Source organism: Pongo abelii, chromosome 7, assembly GCF_028885655.2.
Source record: "Pongo abelii isolate AG06213 chromosome 7, NHGRI_mPonAbe1-v2.0_pri, whole genome shotgun sequence".
Lineage (NCBI taxonomy): Eukaryota > Metazoa > Chordata > Mammalia > Primates > Hominidae > Pongo > Pongo abelii.
Window position 1 is genome coordinate 118,846,165 of NC_071992.2, and position 15,532 is coordinate 118,861,696.

Consider the following 15,532-nt stretch of genomic DNA (forward strand, 5'->3'; position numbering starts at 1 on the left):
CGGGCGCCTGTAGTCCCAGCTACTCAGGAGGCTGAGGCAGGAGAATGGTGTGAACCTGGGAGGCGGAGCTTGCAGTGAGCCGAGTTCGTGCCAGCCTGGGCGACAGAACGAGACTCTGTCTCAAAAGAAAAAAAAAAAAGAAAAGAAAATTTTCATTCTTATCTAAGGTAGGTCTGGCTAGCTTTCTGTCACGTGCAACCAAAAGTCCAGGCTTATACAAGAGAGAGAAACAAAAAGATATTTAAGTTCAAAAAATCAGTTGTACAAGTACAAGACAGGAGAGGCCTGCCTGATTGTTCACGGTTTACATAGTACCTAGAAATGTTAGTTAACCACAGGCCTGCCATGAACCAACGGAGGCACAGAATTGCCTAAAACAAAACAAAACTTGAGTGCAATTTGGATTGCACTAGTAAAAGTATAGGTCAGAAGGGAGGTAGCAGTTTGGTTTACTATGTTTGGTCAGATCCTGGCTGTAGCTTTTCTGTTTTGGGGAAAAGTTGTATTGTAAAGTTCTAGATAGCACATTGTACAGGAGAATGAAAACTAGATGGTATGGAGGAGGATAGCCATAAAAGTGAGGAGATTTAGGAAAAAAATGTATTATTAGTAATGATAAAAATTCTAGAGAAAGGTTGGTGAAAAATAACAAGGGAAATGGAAAAAAGTAGAAGCAAAAGCCACCATCTTTAAACACCAAGTACCAGGCACTATACTCATGCACTTTATGTTGTTATTAAATCCTTCAGTAAGCTTCTCAGGTAGATAGGTCTTACTATGCCCATTTTACAAATGAGAAAACAGAAGTACAGTGAAGTTATGTAATTTGTTCAAGGTCACCTGGCTAGACAGAGAGGGTCCACATTTATATCCAAACATGTCTAATACCTAAAGCCAAACTCTTTAGCTATACTACCTCTTTGGATAACTTTCACTGAATAATATGACAAGCTCTGACAGGTAAATGAAATAAATTAGCATCAGTACAGGAGGCTCAGTGGTTCCCTCAGCCAGACAAGCTATCTTGTTTCTCCCTCTGAGTTTCCATGAGGTTTGGTTTGTGCCTTTCTAATGCCCTTTGAATTTCTTGTCTGATGTTGTTGTATTATTGTCTGAACTCTGTGAACAAGATATTAAGTTTCTTTAGGGCAAAAACTTTGGGTTTTTTTTTTTTTTTTAATCTCACAGTACACTCAATACAGTGCCTTGTGCACAGACTTCTAGTGACTTCCTAACCATGGGGTAACTGACGATGGAATGGGATGTCTCATGGAGCAGAGCGCTCTTATATCACTGGATTTGTTCAGAGATACAGAGGGAATATCTGCATTGGATGTTGGACCAGAGGAACTCCTTAGACACTTTACTTCCATAGCCCCAGTGTTCATTACATATTACATTTTTCAAAATGAAATTAGCTTTAACTTTAAATATGATGATTGCATATTAACATAAAGAAGTTGTATTTCTTTATAATCTTTATAATTATAAAGAAATATATATAATTATATATAATTGTAATTCTTTATAATTATAAAAATATATATATAATTATATATAATTATAATTCTTTATAATTCTTTGCTTACCCATACTAAAATTAGGGTACTTTTTTTTTTTTTTCTTTTAAAGACGGAGTTTCGCTCTTGTCGTCCAGGCTGGAGTGCAGTGGCACGATCTCGGCTCACCGCAACCTCCACCTCCTGGGTTCAAGCGATTCTCCTGCCTCAGCCTCCCAAGTAGCTGGGACTACAGGTGTGCACCACTATGCCCAGCTAATTTTTGTATTTTTAGTAGAGACAGGGTTTCACCATCTTGGCCAGGCTGGTCTCGAACTCCTGACCTCGTGATCCACCTGCCTCGGCCTCCCAAAGTGCTGGGATTACAGGCGTGAGCCACCGCGCCCGGCAAAATTAGGATACTTTTTAATCAGTGTTGGCCATTTTATTGATTTCTCCTTCTGAGAGAAATCAGCAACGTACAATAGAAAAAAAAATGCGTATGGCTGGGCGCAGTGGCTCACACCTGTAATCCCAGCATTTTGGGAGGCCAAGGCATGCAGATCATTTGAGGCCAGGGGTTCAAGACCAGCCTGGCCAACATGGTGAAACCCTGCCTCTATGTAAAAAATACAAAAATTTCCAGGCGCGGTGGCTCAAGCCTGTAATCCCAGGACTTTGGGAGGCCAAGGCAGGCAAGTCACCTGAGGTCAGAAGTTCGGGATCAGCCTGGCCAACATGGTGAAACCCCATCGCTACAAAATACAAAAAAATTAGCTGGGCGTGGCAGTGTGTGCCTGTAGTCCCAGCTACTCGGGAGGCTGAGGCAGGAGAGTCACTTGAACCTGGGAGGCAGAGGTTGCAGTGAGCCGAGATCCTGCCACTGCACTCCATCCTGGGTGACAGGGTGAGACTCCATCTCAAAAAAAAAAAAAAAAAGGAAAAAGAAAAAAATGCCCGTGTCGACTGGGCACAATGGCTCATGCCTGTAATCTTAGCAGTTTGGGAGGCCGAGGCAGATGGATAGCTTGAGCTCAGGAGTTCGAGACCAGCCTGGGCAATATGACGAAATCCTGTCTCTACCAAAAATACAAAAATTAGCTGGGTGCGGTGCGGTACGCCTATGGTCCCAGCTACTTGAGAGGCTGAGATGGGAGGATTGCTTGAGCCCAGGAGATCAAGGCTGAAATGAGCTATAATCATGCCACTGCACTCCAGCCTGGGAGACATAGTGAGACCCTGTCTCAAAATAAATAAATAAATAAATAAATAAATAAATAAATAAATAAAATAAAAATTAAAAAAAAGCCTGTGCCTAATTTGAAAGAAATTTATAAATTTTAAGTTTTTAGTCAGGGAAGTGGAAATGAACTGTCATAAAATGGGATGTTTTATATTTATTTTTGTTCGTAGTTACTAAGACAAGAATGCTATTCAAAGAAAGTGAATGAATAGAAAATGGGAGACACTGTAATAGTATAACATCAAGAATGCTTAAAAAAAACAGTCTCAGAATTGTTTTTTGTACACAAAAACAATGGTGCTTAACAATATATTGGTTCCTAAATCAAATTTCCAGCTGCCAGCAGCCACCCTTGAGTAGGAGGTGATTTAGTGCGAGCAAGTTGGTTGCAGCATGCCTCCTGCTTCCCAGGCACCGAATCCACTGGTAGCAGAGCTAGAGGACTGTTGAGCACTTGGATCCAACATCCTACTTCTCATAGTGCCATAAAACCGTGAACTAAACCTTTTAATTGTTAGAGAACAATGGTCAGTAAAGCAAAATCGGTGTTCTTCCAGATGGCATTACTTGGGGCCTCCACTGCTGCTTGCTTCTGCCCTCTGGTTGCTTAGATCTTGGGGAACCTCCTTAGATGGGTCAAAGCCTGCATGATCTGCCAGCCTCAGTGAACAGGCCAGAATTGCAGGGGAGAATATGGGACAACATATTCTACAATGATGGCCTTACTATTAGGAGAGAAGCCCTTGAGAAACCTACTTCATGTTCTGTCATTTTTGCCATTTCGGGAAACTGCCAAACCTGCTTATTTGAAGTTCATCCATGTTCTTCTTCATCCCAAGCACCCAGAATACCAAATCAAAATGTGAGGAAAGCAGGAAGGTACTAGAATGTGGGGGCAAATATGGGGGCCTTCAAAGCTCATATAATTAATCAAATCAACAATAAAAAATACAACTAGAATTTCAGCTTTATCATAATGGCCATGAAAATGGGAGAACATAGCCTTTGTGTTTTTCCTAGATGCATTCTAAATTGTACTGTTAAAGACATTTCTGAACTTTTACATACAAGTTTTTAGTTGGTCATTGTGCTCATAAAAATACTTTTAGAAAACAAGTGAAACTTAGGAGTGCTAATTTAGTAAAATGGCTGTCAAGATCTGGCAGACTGCCGGACATCATGGCTCATGCCTGTAATCCCAGCTTTTTGGGAGGCCGAGGTGGGAGGATTGCTTGCTTAAGCCTAGGAATTCAAGACCAGCTTGGATGACATAGTGAGACCTCCATCTCCACAAAAAATAAAAAGTTAGCTGGGCGTGTTGGCACACCTGTAGTCCCAGCTACTCAGGAGGCTGAAGTAGGAGGATCAATCAAACCCAGGAGGTTGAGACTGCGGTGAGTTGTGATCAAACCGCTGCACTCCAGCCTGGGTGACAGTGAGACCTTCTTTCAAAAAAAAAAAAAGATCTGGTAGACTGAGTTAGATTATTAGGATTTCTAAAGATATATTTGAAATCAAATGATAAAATCCTATGAGTTGCTCAATATTTTACATTTTAATAAGATTGGAGATTTTTCAAATTATGAAATATTTTCTTCATGTCTGTGATATTTTCATTCAGCCTTAAAATCAGTACAAAAGAACTCCCATCCAAATTAAAATCATTGGATAACCTTAAACTTTCCCATATTGTCTCCTGATAACCTCCTGTTTATTCTTTAAAAATCAGTATAAGCCTAATTTTCCTCTATGGAAATTTTAATGAATTTTTCCTGTAGGTAAAGTTATTTTTGCCTTCCTTGATGCCCAAATTCTATCTGTCCTAGCTCAATGGATTCAATATTTATTGAATTGCCCAGCATGTGTGAACCAGTTACAAAAATGAAGACATGGGTATTGCTATGGTTTGAATGTCCCCTTCAAAACTCATGCTGAAACTTAACCCTCCATGTGGCAGTATTGAGAGGTAGGGACTTTAAGCGGATTAATAAATTCATTGATTAATGGATTAATGGCTTCATGGATTAATAGGTTATCATGGGAGAGAAACTAATGGTTTTATAACAAGAGGAAAAGAGACCTAGCTAGCATATGAGCACACTCACCCCCTTCACCATGTGATGCCCTGCACCACCTCAGGACACTGCAGAGTCCTCACCAGCAGCAAGAAGGCTCTCACCAGATTCGGCCCCTCAACCATAGACTTCCCAGCCTCCAAAACTGTGAGAACTAAATTTCATTTCTTAAAAATTATCCAGTTTCAGGCCAGGGGAGGTGGGTCACTCCTATAATCCCAACACTTTGGGAGGCTAAGGCAGGAGGATTGCTTGAGGCCAGGAGGAGTTAGAAACCAGCCGAGTCAACATAGCGAGACTGTCTCTACAAAACAAAAATTATTATTTTTTTAATTTTTAAAAATGTTAAAGTAGCTTGGATGTGGTGGTGTGCACCTGTGGTCCCAGCTTCTCAGGAGACTGAGGCAGAGGATTACTTGAGCCCAGGAGTTTGAGGCTGCAGTGAGCTGTGATTGTGCCACTGCACTCCAGCCTGGGTGACAGAGCAAGACCCTATCTCTAAATAAATAAATAACCAACCCAATTTCAGATATTCTGTTATAAGCAACAAAAAATAGACTAAGATATCTAAGAATATAACTGTTAGATACTGTGGCAGGCAGCCTCTAACATGGTCCCCAATGATCCCGCCTTTTGGTGTGTAATCTCTTCTCCTTGAATATGGGCTGGATTTACTGACTTGTTTCTAATGAATAAAATTTGTCAAAGGTGATGAGATGTCACTTTTGGGATTAGGTTATAAAACAACTAGGGCTTTTTCTTGAGCATCTTCTCTCTCTCTGTCTCTCTCTGAAGGAAGCCAGCTGCCATGTTCTGAGTACCCTCTGGAAGGGCCTGCATGGCAAGGAACTGATGTTTCCAGCCAGCAGCCAGCAAGAACTGCAAGCCTTGTGAATGAGCTTGGAAGCAGATCCTCCCCTCACTCAAGCAGTGATATGACAACAGCCTGAGACCCAGAGTTCAGTAAATTGTCAAGTTTGTATATCTAGCAAATAGCAGAGCCAAAATTCCTGTCTCTCAAACTCAAGATTTCCTCATCTATAAAATGTGGTGGTTGTTCCACATGGCCAGATGCAAAGTGTCATTTAGCCATAAGAGTCTAATGAATCTAGGTCCCAAATTAAGTTCATCATTGTCCCCTCCTTCCCCCTACACCCATCCTCTTCTTTCAGGCTCCCTGCCCATGTTTTTTTTGTTTGTTCCTTTTTTTTCCCCTGCTCATGTTCTTGATTAACTCTCAAATCAGTCAGGCTCAAACTTTTGAAAATTTTAACACCCTCTTTTTTTCTCCCTTCTCTTGTATAAAATGAGTTCTGTATGGTTTTTTCTTGAAATTATCTTTTTCTTCTTCTCCCTAGTTCAAGCTTCTACCATATCATGTGTGGATAGTTGCAAAACCTACAGACTCCGGTTTTTCCTGGCCCAATCCACTTTGCATGGATACTTCTCATACTAATCTTCTTTAAATGCTATTTTCATCGATGCCTCCAAAAACCATAATGAGCCCCTGTTTCTTATAAATTATGTCCCACTCCTCTCCTGGCTTAGCTCTCCAAAAGCCAACACCACCCTTGGGAGCCAGCTTTCTAATCCCCAACACAAACCTTCTGCTTCAGTCTATCTGGCTTGCTCTTAGGCCCTTGAGTTATCCGTGCTAGTGTCTGCCTCTGAGACTTTGTATTGTCTTTGGATTGTTATTTTATTGTTTACCCAAATTCTGCCATCCATAGCATCCCAGCTAAATCCAACATCCTACTCAGATCCCAAGAGGCTTCACTATTGCTAAAGTTGATATTACAGATCTTTCTAGGCCCTTAGGGGCTACTATTCCCCATTAAACTTCCCTATTCTCTTTCCATACAAGTACCTAAAATGTAAGTGTCCCCACTCATCCATCTTATCCTGTACACTGGTCCCTAGACCCCCTTGTGCCTCCCCAAACTCATTCCCCCACTGCTTCATTCCTCCTCATACCTTTCTGCTGTACTCTCCGGAACACCCATTTTATGGAGAGCAAACCATCCTACATCCCCAGCCTGTCTCCCACTCCTTGCCTTAACAGAAACTTGGCTATCTTACAAGAACATAGCTTCCCCTGCTGCTGTCTTGAATTGAGGGGTGTTTACTTTACCAGTCCTCATATACTGCGGGGTTGGGAGCAGGGTTGGCCTTCTCCCAGCTTCACAGTGCTACTGCCACACCATTGCTCTGAAAATAAATAAGAGATTAAGCCAGCTGGCATGCCCGCCCCTCATCCGTCCATGCCTGTATCATCTAACACCTTCCTGACACTCCTACGATGATTTTTTTTAAAGGCACCTGGTTTATAATCTTTCTCTCCTAGATTAAAGATCTTAAATTACAGCTTTAAAACAATATTTTTTATTATTCTTTCTCCTTAAAAATATACTATAATAGGCCATGCAGGATGGCTCACACCTGTAATCCCAGTGCACGGGGGTGCTGAGGCAGGAGATTCTTGAGGCTAGGAGTTTGAGACCAGCCTAGACAACATAGCAAGACCTCATATCTACAACAAATAAATACTAAAAAAATTAGCCGTGCGTGATGGCATATGCCTGCAGTCCCAGCTATGAAAGAGGCTGAGGGGGGAGGATTGCTCGAACCCAGTTCGAGGCTGTAGTGAGTTATGATCGAACCTGTAAATAGCCACTGCACTTCAGCCTGGACAACAGAGTGAAACTGTATCCTTCAAAAAAAAAAAGTACTATAATAAAATCCCTCTATAATCTTATCTATCTGTACCCTACTCCAGTGATGACCACCATGCACAGCTTGGTGTGCATGCTTCTGAAACTGCAGTCTCGAATCTACTTTAGAGGTCATTGTCTTTGTGGATTACCTTTAGAGCACCCTACCCTTTCTGCACTTTTATCTGCTCAACTCCAGGGACCTTCACCTGACCCCAACTATTCTGTATTAGAGGGCTTAAACTCCAACCTTCCTCCCTCTAACTACAACCTCCTTTCCCTTCTAGTTGCCTCATGCTGTCCCCATACCTGCTTTTGAGGTATAATCACCCAATCTTTTCTTTTTAATTGAGCTGAAATTCACATAACATACCATTAACCATTTTAAAGTATACACTTCAGTGGCATTTAGTGTGTTCCAAGTGCTGTGTAAATACTACCCAGTCTGCAGATTCAATGCAGTCCCTATGAAAATCCCAATTTTTTTTTTTTTTGCAGAAATAGAAAAACCGATCCTAAAATTTATATGAAATCTCGAGGGACCCTGAATAGTCAAAACAACTGATGTAGAACAAAGTTGGAGGGGTTCACACTTTCTGATTTCAAAACTTACTACAAATCTACAGTAGTCAAAACAATATGGTACTAGTGTAAGGACATATAGAACAATGGAATAGAATAGAGAGCCCAGAAATAAACCCTCACATATATGGTCAATTGATATTCAAGAAAGATGCCAAGACCATTCAATGGGAAAAGGACAATCTTTGTAACAAATGGTGCTGGGAAAACTGCATATCCATATGCAAAAGAATGAAGTTGGATTCTTACCTTACACCATATATACAAATTAACTCAAAATGGATCAAAGATCTAAAGGTAAGACCTACTCTTAGAAGAAAATGCAGGAGAAAATATGACATTGGATTTGGCATATTTGTTTGATGTGATACCAAAGACAAAGGTAACAGAAAAAACCAACAGTGGACCCCATGAAAACTAAAAACTTTTGTGCGTCGAAAGACACTATCAATAGGGTAAAAAGGCAACCTACATAATGGGAGGAAATATCTGCAAATCATATATCTGATAAGGGATATGTTTGGGATATTTCCAGAATATATAAATTACTTTTTAAAACAAAAATATACTATTTTTGTGAGGTAAAAGATAATTAAAATTTAGAGGTTTACTCTCTCTATATATATGTATTTGTATATGTGTGTATGTGTGTATACAAATAGACCCCAACTTATGATGGTTTGACTTACAATTTTTCAACTTTATGATGGGCTTATTAGGGTAGTAAATGCATTTTTGACTTAGACTATTTTCCATTTACAATGGGTTTATTGGGATGTAATCCCATTATAAGTGGAGCATCATTTGTTTTATAGAATATATATGTTGAGGAAGACATATATAAGTTGGTATTATAAGCATCATGAGATTAGGGGCCACATCTGGCATATGTAACATTTTTTCCCGCAGTGCCTTGTAACAAGATCTTGACCCACAGTAAGTTTTCAATATTTTTAAAAATTAAATGAATGAATGACAGAGAAAGAATATTCTGTTTAATCTCTACATTACTACCAGCATTATTTTTCTAAATTTCAGATCTGTTTGTGCTGTTCCTTGTTTAGAAATATTGTGTGACCTCACAGTGCCTTTAGAATCTGGTGTGAACTACTTAGATGGTGGGCAGACCTTCCGTCCATCTGTTCTCACACTCAGCCCCCACATGGTACAGTAGAAAAGTGGCTTCAGCTTTCATGTACCTTGGTCAAATAGGGGCAATAGACACTACCTCAAGGATTGTTGAAAGGATTAAATGAGGCCGGGCATAGTAGTTCATGCCTGTAATCCCAGCTCTTTGGGAGGCAGAGGTGGGTGGATCACTGAGCTCAGGAGTTTGAGACCAGCTTGGCCAACATGGTGAAACCCGATGTCAACTAAAAATACATAAGTTACCTGGGTGTGGTGGCACAAGCTTGTAATCCTAGCTACTCGGGAGGCTGCGACGGGAGAATCGCTTGAACCCAGGAGGTGGTGGTTGGAGGTTGCAGTGAGCCAAGATGGCACCACTGCATTCCAGCCTGGGTGACAGAGTGAGACTTGGTCTCAAAAAAAAAATAAAAAAGAAGACGATGAAGCAGCCAGGCACGGTGGCTCATGCCTGTAATCCCAGCACTTTGGGAGGCCAAGAAGGGAGGTCACCTGAGGTCAGGAGTTCGAGACCAGCCTGGCCAACATGGTGAAACCCTATCTCTACTAAAAATACAAAAAATTAGCCAAGTGTGGTGGTGGGCACCAGTAGTCCCAGCTACTCAGGAGGCTGAGGCAGGAGAATCACTTGAACCTGGGAGGCGGAGGTTGCAGTGAGCCGAGATTGCACCACTGTACTCCAGCTTGGGCAATAAGAGTGAAACTCCGTCTCAAAAAAAAAAAAGATTAAATGAGGTGTCAACCTGAATATTTCCAGCATATAGTTGTGATGAGTCAATTAACATGTTTCCTTTTCACCCTCCTGCATGCTGCTCTTCAGCGCACTATACTGTTCACACTTTCAGAGTGTACATATAATTTCACTTCTCCATATTTTGTTCATGCTTTCCCCACTGCTTTGTGTGTGTCTTCCACAGACACATCTTCCACCTCTCTATAAAAATTAAATGAAAGCTTCAAGACAAGTCTCAAATTGCACTTAGTAAAAGCTTTCTGACTCCCCCAGGAGGCCTTAATTCTTTTTTTATGCTTTCATGTAATTTTATAAGACAATTTCTAAGAAACTTTCATAGACTATCTTATATTACAGTTATTTGTAGACATAACTTTTTGACATATGTATGTATCTTAAGAGCCCAACACAATATTAATTAAACTGAGTTGATTTTGTTGACCAGGAAATTTGGATCTTAAATCTCATAACTGAAATATATCATGAAATCATCCAAAGCACGCTCTCTCTATACATAGTTCCTCTCTTTATGTGATAACACCTAGCCTGGCAGTATAGCACCCTTGCCACCCACAGCTCTCTGGAAGATACAGCTGTACAAGATAACATGAGGTAATGTGACTTCTAGGGATAGGTAGTGGTGGGGAAGCCCATCACTGCTTAGACCAGCGTCAAACATGCCTGACCCAGGTGGAGTAAATTATTTGCTCAGAAATGACTTGTATGGTCCAGGTTCTCTCAGAGGAGCCAGGCTAGTTCATGAAGAAGTTTAGTGTGTATTGCCAGTTGATTGTGAGTACTGGAGCTCAGTGGTCTTCCTTGTCTAGATCCAGGAAGAGCAGCCATGTTGTGCCTCACACAGGATGAAGGAGCCGAGGAAGACAGACAGAATGTGGGAGAGGCTGGAGCTGGCTGAGAAGCAAAGACAAGGGGGACACAGAGGGACAAGCCACCCTGTCCCTGAGAATTCCCCAGTTCTCTGGCCAATTTGGGTGAAACCCAGCAACTCTTTGTGTTCCATACTTCGATACTGTGAGGTCTCTCTATACACTCAGTAAATGCTCCTTTTTACCTCACTGGACTAATGCTTTTTAGAGTCACATTCATGCTGACTTCAACAAAGCAAATTGTTTATCTGAATCAACTCTGCAGTGTACCATGTCCAGTCACTTGAATTTCTATTTCATCTTTGACTCTCCGTTTGCTAATTATGACTTTGGGCAAATCTTTTGTTCACTCTGTGTATTTGTCCATTTTCACATTGCTATAAAGATACCGTTGAGACTGGGTAATTTATAAACAAAAGACGTTTAGTTGACTCACAGTTCTGCATGGCTGGAGAGGCCTCAGGAAACTTACAATCACCTTGGAAGGAAAAGGGGAAGCAGTGCACATCTTACATGGCAGCAGGCAAGAAGAAGAGAAAGGGGTAAATGCCAGACACTTATCAAACAAGCCGATCTCATGAGAACTCACTATCATGACAACAGCAGGGGGAACTGCCCTCATGATCCAATCACCTCCCACCAGGACCCTACCTTGACATGTGGGGATTACAATTTGGATTGCAATTCAACATGAGATTTGTGTGGGGACACAGAGCCAAACCGTATCACTTTGTGTCTCAGTTTCTTTAGTAGGTAAAATGCAATAATTTCATATGGTGCTTTATCACTTTCCATACATTATCTCATGTGAATTTTTAAAAAGTTCTTATGATACAGGCTAAGAATTTTTTCCCACGTTTTACAAACAAAGGAACTTTCCCAAGATCTCACAATTAAGTCCTAGTGAAATGGGACTCAAACACTAGTCTCTGACTTCTGTCTACTCAGGTGGTCATCATCTCTACCTCAGAGAATATAAATTTTTTTTTTAATGGTAAGTCTTTGCAGATTGATTAAGATCCCCTTCTTGAGAATTTTTGGTGAAAGACTTTGAAGTTATAAGAGGTAACAGTGACTTCATATTATATTTGTATGAGTCCTGTTTCAAAATATATTGATAATGTGGCTGGGTGCAGTGGCTCATGCATGTAATCCAGCACTTTGGGAGGCCAACGTGGGCAGATCACCTGAGGTCAGGAGTTCAAGACCAGCCTGGCTAACGTGGTGAAACCCCATCTCTACTAAAAATACAAAAATTAGCCAGGCGTGGTGGCACATGCCTATAATCCCAGCTACTTGGGAGGCTGAGGCAGGAGAATCGCTTGAACCCAGAAGGCAGAGGTTGCAGTGAGCTGAGATCATGCCATTGCACTCCAGCCTGGGCAACAAAGTGAGACTCCATCTCAAAACATACATATATATATATAGAGAGAGAGAGAGAGAGAGAGAGAGATAGATAATGAATTCTGTGATAGGACCACTAGAGTGGAGATCTGTAGTTATAACAAAGTACTTTATTTCTAAAAATATGCGTAATACTTGCCTGTGTCATGGGCTTCATGAAGAATTCCAGTTACTATCTGAAAGTTTAATTGCAAGGTTTGGGGCTCAATATGTTACTTATCCTCATGGGCAGTACCTGGTACTTCCCCACTGTAAAATATGCTAGCTCAGGTCACAAGGAACTTTGAGTGCTAGGATAGTACCACATGGTCCAGTTCCCCAGAACTTCTTCCCAGTGTCTCCACAGCCACTCACACAGCCTGAGCAGGTCTTGCCACTGGCAGCTGTCTTCCCCTACTTCCTCCAGGCCAGGGGTTGGCCTGATTCTGCTTAGAGCCTGCATGCGGCTCCCTCAGAGCCTTGGGGTGGCCGATCTTTGCTGCTTCCCAGAACCACCTTGTACTCTTCCATGCAGAGCCCTGTTGAGTCACCATGCCTTCCTCCAGCTGCTGCCACAGACCACATGGCTTCTTTCTCAACTCACTCTGAAAGAGAAAAGTACGTTATGCAAACTAGGTGCGAGCACAAGAGTACAACCCCCTTCCTCCCCAACACAGAGAAGCACACTGGGGGCTCCTTGTGTAATTTAGAGGTTAACTAACACATGTTGCAATTGTGCCTATGTGAAAAAGAAATGGAAGGAGGAACCAGGTTTGGAGCTGATTCTCTGCTACAAGGGCTCACCCTCAGTCTGACTTGTGCAGTAAGACTGAGAGAAGCACCAAGGGTATGGCTAGAAAAGATCATAACATTAAAACTATTTTACTATAATGATGATAGCTACCATTGTAGTGATATGCAATAATATTAGTAACATTGAAGTTTTTACTATATGCCATACTGTGTGTTAAATCTTTTATGTATGTTGTGTATATAATACATGTAAAGCCTTGCTGTTGTTGTTGTTGTTTTTGAGACATAGTCTCACTCTGTCACCCAGGCTGGAATGCAGTGGTGTGATCTCAGCTTGCTGCAACCTCCACCTCCCAGGTTCAAGCAATTCTCCTGCCTCAGCCTCCCGAGTAGCTGGGACTACAGGCGCCTGCCACCACGCCCAGCTAATTTTTTTGTATTTTAGTACAGACAGGGTTTCAATGTGTTGGCCAGGCTGGTCTTGAACTCCTGAGCTCAGGCAATCTGCCTGCCTCGGCCTCCCAAAGTGCTAGAATTACAGATGTGAGCCACCACGCATAGCCCATGTAAAGCCTTTAACATAGTGCCTGGCACAAAGTAAGTACTCAATAAAAGATAATCATAGCATTATTATTTTGTTTATCTTCACAGCCATCCCGAATTATTTGCCAAGCCTTTGCTCTTCAGTCAGTCGTTCCTTTAGGGAATGTTTATTGAGTCTGTACTATGTACCCAGCACCATATATATATATATATTTCTTTTTTTTTTTTGAGACGGAGTTTTGCGTTTGTTGCCCAGGCTGGAGTGCAATGGCTCGATCTCGGCTCACTGCAACCTCTGCCTCCTGGGTTCAAGCAATTCTGCAACCTCAGCTTCTCAAGTAGCTGGGATTACAGGCACCGGCCACCACGCCTGGCTAATTTTGTATTTTTAGTAGAGATGGGGTTTCACCATGTTGGTCAGGCTGGTCTTGAACTCCTGACCACAGGTGATCCGCCTGCCTCAGCCTCCCGAAGTCCTGGGATTACAGGCATGAGCCACTCCGCCCAGCCTTCCCAGCACTATATTAGGCACTGGGGATACTTAGAAGAGTGAATGCCCTTTCGGACATGGGTTCCAATCTGGCTTAACCACTATCTTTCTGGGTAACTTTGAGCATGCTTCTTAAGCTTTCTGAGCCTGAGTTTATTCAACTGTTAAATGAGTACAATAATTTCTATATCATAAGATTGTTGATAGGCCTAGAAACACATGCAAAGGGCTTAGTCCAGCTCAGTGTTCATATAAGGAGAAGCTCCTCAGCCAGGCCTGCTGGCTCACGTCTATAATCCCAACACTTTGGGAGGCTGAGGCAGGTGAATCAATTGAACTCGAGAGTTCGAGACCAACCTGGGTAACATGGCAAAACCCTATCTCTACAAAAAATACAAAAATTAGCTGGGTGTGGTAGTGCCTGCCTATAGTCCCAGCTACTCAGGAGGGGGAGGCTAAGGAGGGAGGATTTCTTGAGCCTGGGAGGTGGAGGTTGCAGTGAGCCAAGATTGTGCCACTGCACTCCAGCCTAGGTAACAGAACGAGCCCCTGTCTCAAAAAAAAAAAAAAAAATCAAGCCGGGCGCGATGGTTCATGCCTGTAATTCCAGCACTTTGGGAGGCCGAGGTGGGCGGATCAGGAGGTCAGGAGATCGAGACCATCCTGGCTAACACGGTGAAACCCCGTCTCTACTAAAAATACAAAAAATTAACCGGGCATGGTGGTGGGCGCCTATAGTCCCAACTACTGGGGAGGCTGAGGCAGAAGAATGGTGTGAACCTGGGAGACGGAGCTTGCAGTGAGTCGAGATCGTGCCACTGCACTCCAGTCTGGGCAACAGAGTGAGACTCCGTCTCAAAAAAAAAATTATTTACTATAGAACTTGCATATGTATTCTTGAAAAAGAATTCAAAGGGAGAACCTCTTCCCAGGGTCACAGAGTGATCAGTGCCACAGCTTGGACTTGGAGCCTTAGCTTATCTACTGTCTTCCTACTGCATCAAAGCAGAGATTGCTACGTGATTGCCCAGTGTGATTGAAAGTTTGAAGTCCACATTTCTCTGAAAACTTTGGCGTATCCAGATTCTGTATGTCTCTTGGACAGATGAAGAGTTGCTGTACACAGAAGGGAGATTTTTTTTTTTAATTGAGGAATCTAACTCAAGAATAAATTCAAGGCCAGGTGCAGTGGCTCACGCCTGTAATCCCAGCACTTTGGGAGGCCGAGGTGGAAGGATCACCTGAGGTCAGTAGTTCAAGACCAGCCTGACCAACGTGGTGAAACCCTGTCTCTACTAAAAATACAAAAATGAGCTGGGGGTGGTGGCGTGTGCCTGTAGTTCCAGCTACTCAGGAGGCTGAGGCACAAGAATCGCTTGAACCTGGGAGGTGGAGATTGCAGTGAGTTGAGATCGTACCATGGTACTCCAGCCTGGGCAACAGAGCGAGACTCCATCTCAAAAAAAAAAAGAAAAAGAAAAAGAAAA

At 42.2% G+C, this 15,532-nt stretch overlaps 1 long non-coding RNA gene across 4 annotated transcripts in view; it reads left to right on the forward strand.

Moving 5' to 3' along the window:
- Window positions 1-15,532, forward strand: part of LOC129047500 (uncharacterized) — a 73,683-nt gene that overhangs the window by 10,450 nt on the left and 47,701 nt on the right. For 2 of the 4 annotated variants that reach the window (XR_008509218.2, XR_008509221.2), the window contains exon 4: window positions 5,613-13,743. The exons of the other annotated variants lie outside the window; for them this stretch is intronic. This is a non-coding gene — a long non-coding RNA (uncharacterized LOC129047500). Of the gene's footprint in view, window positions 1-5,612; window positions 13,744-15,532 lie in introns of those variants that run through there. 4 annotated transcript variants of the gene reach the window in all.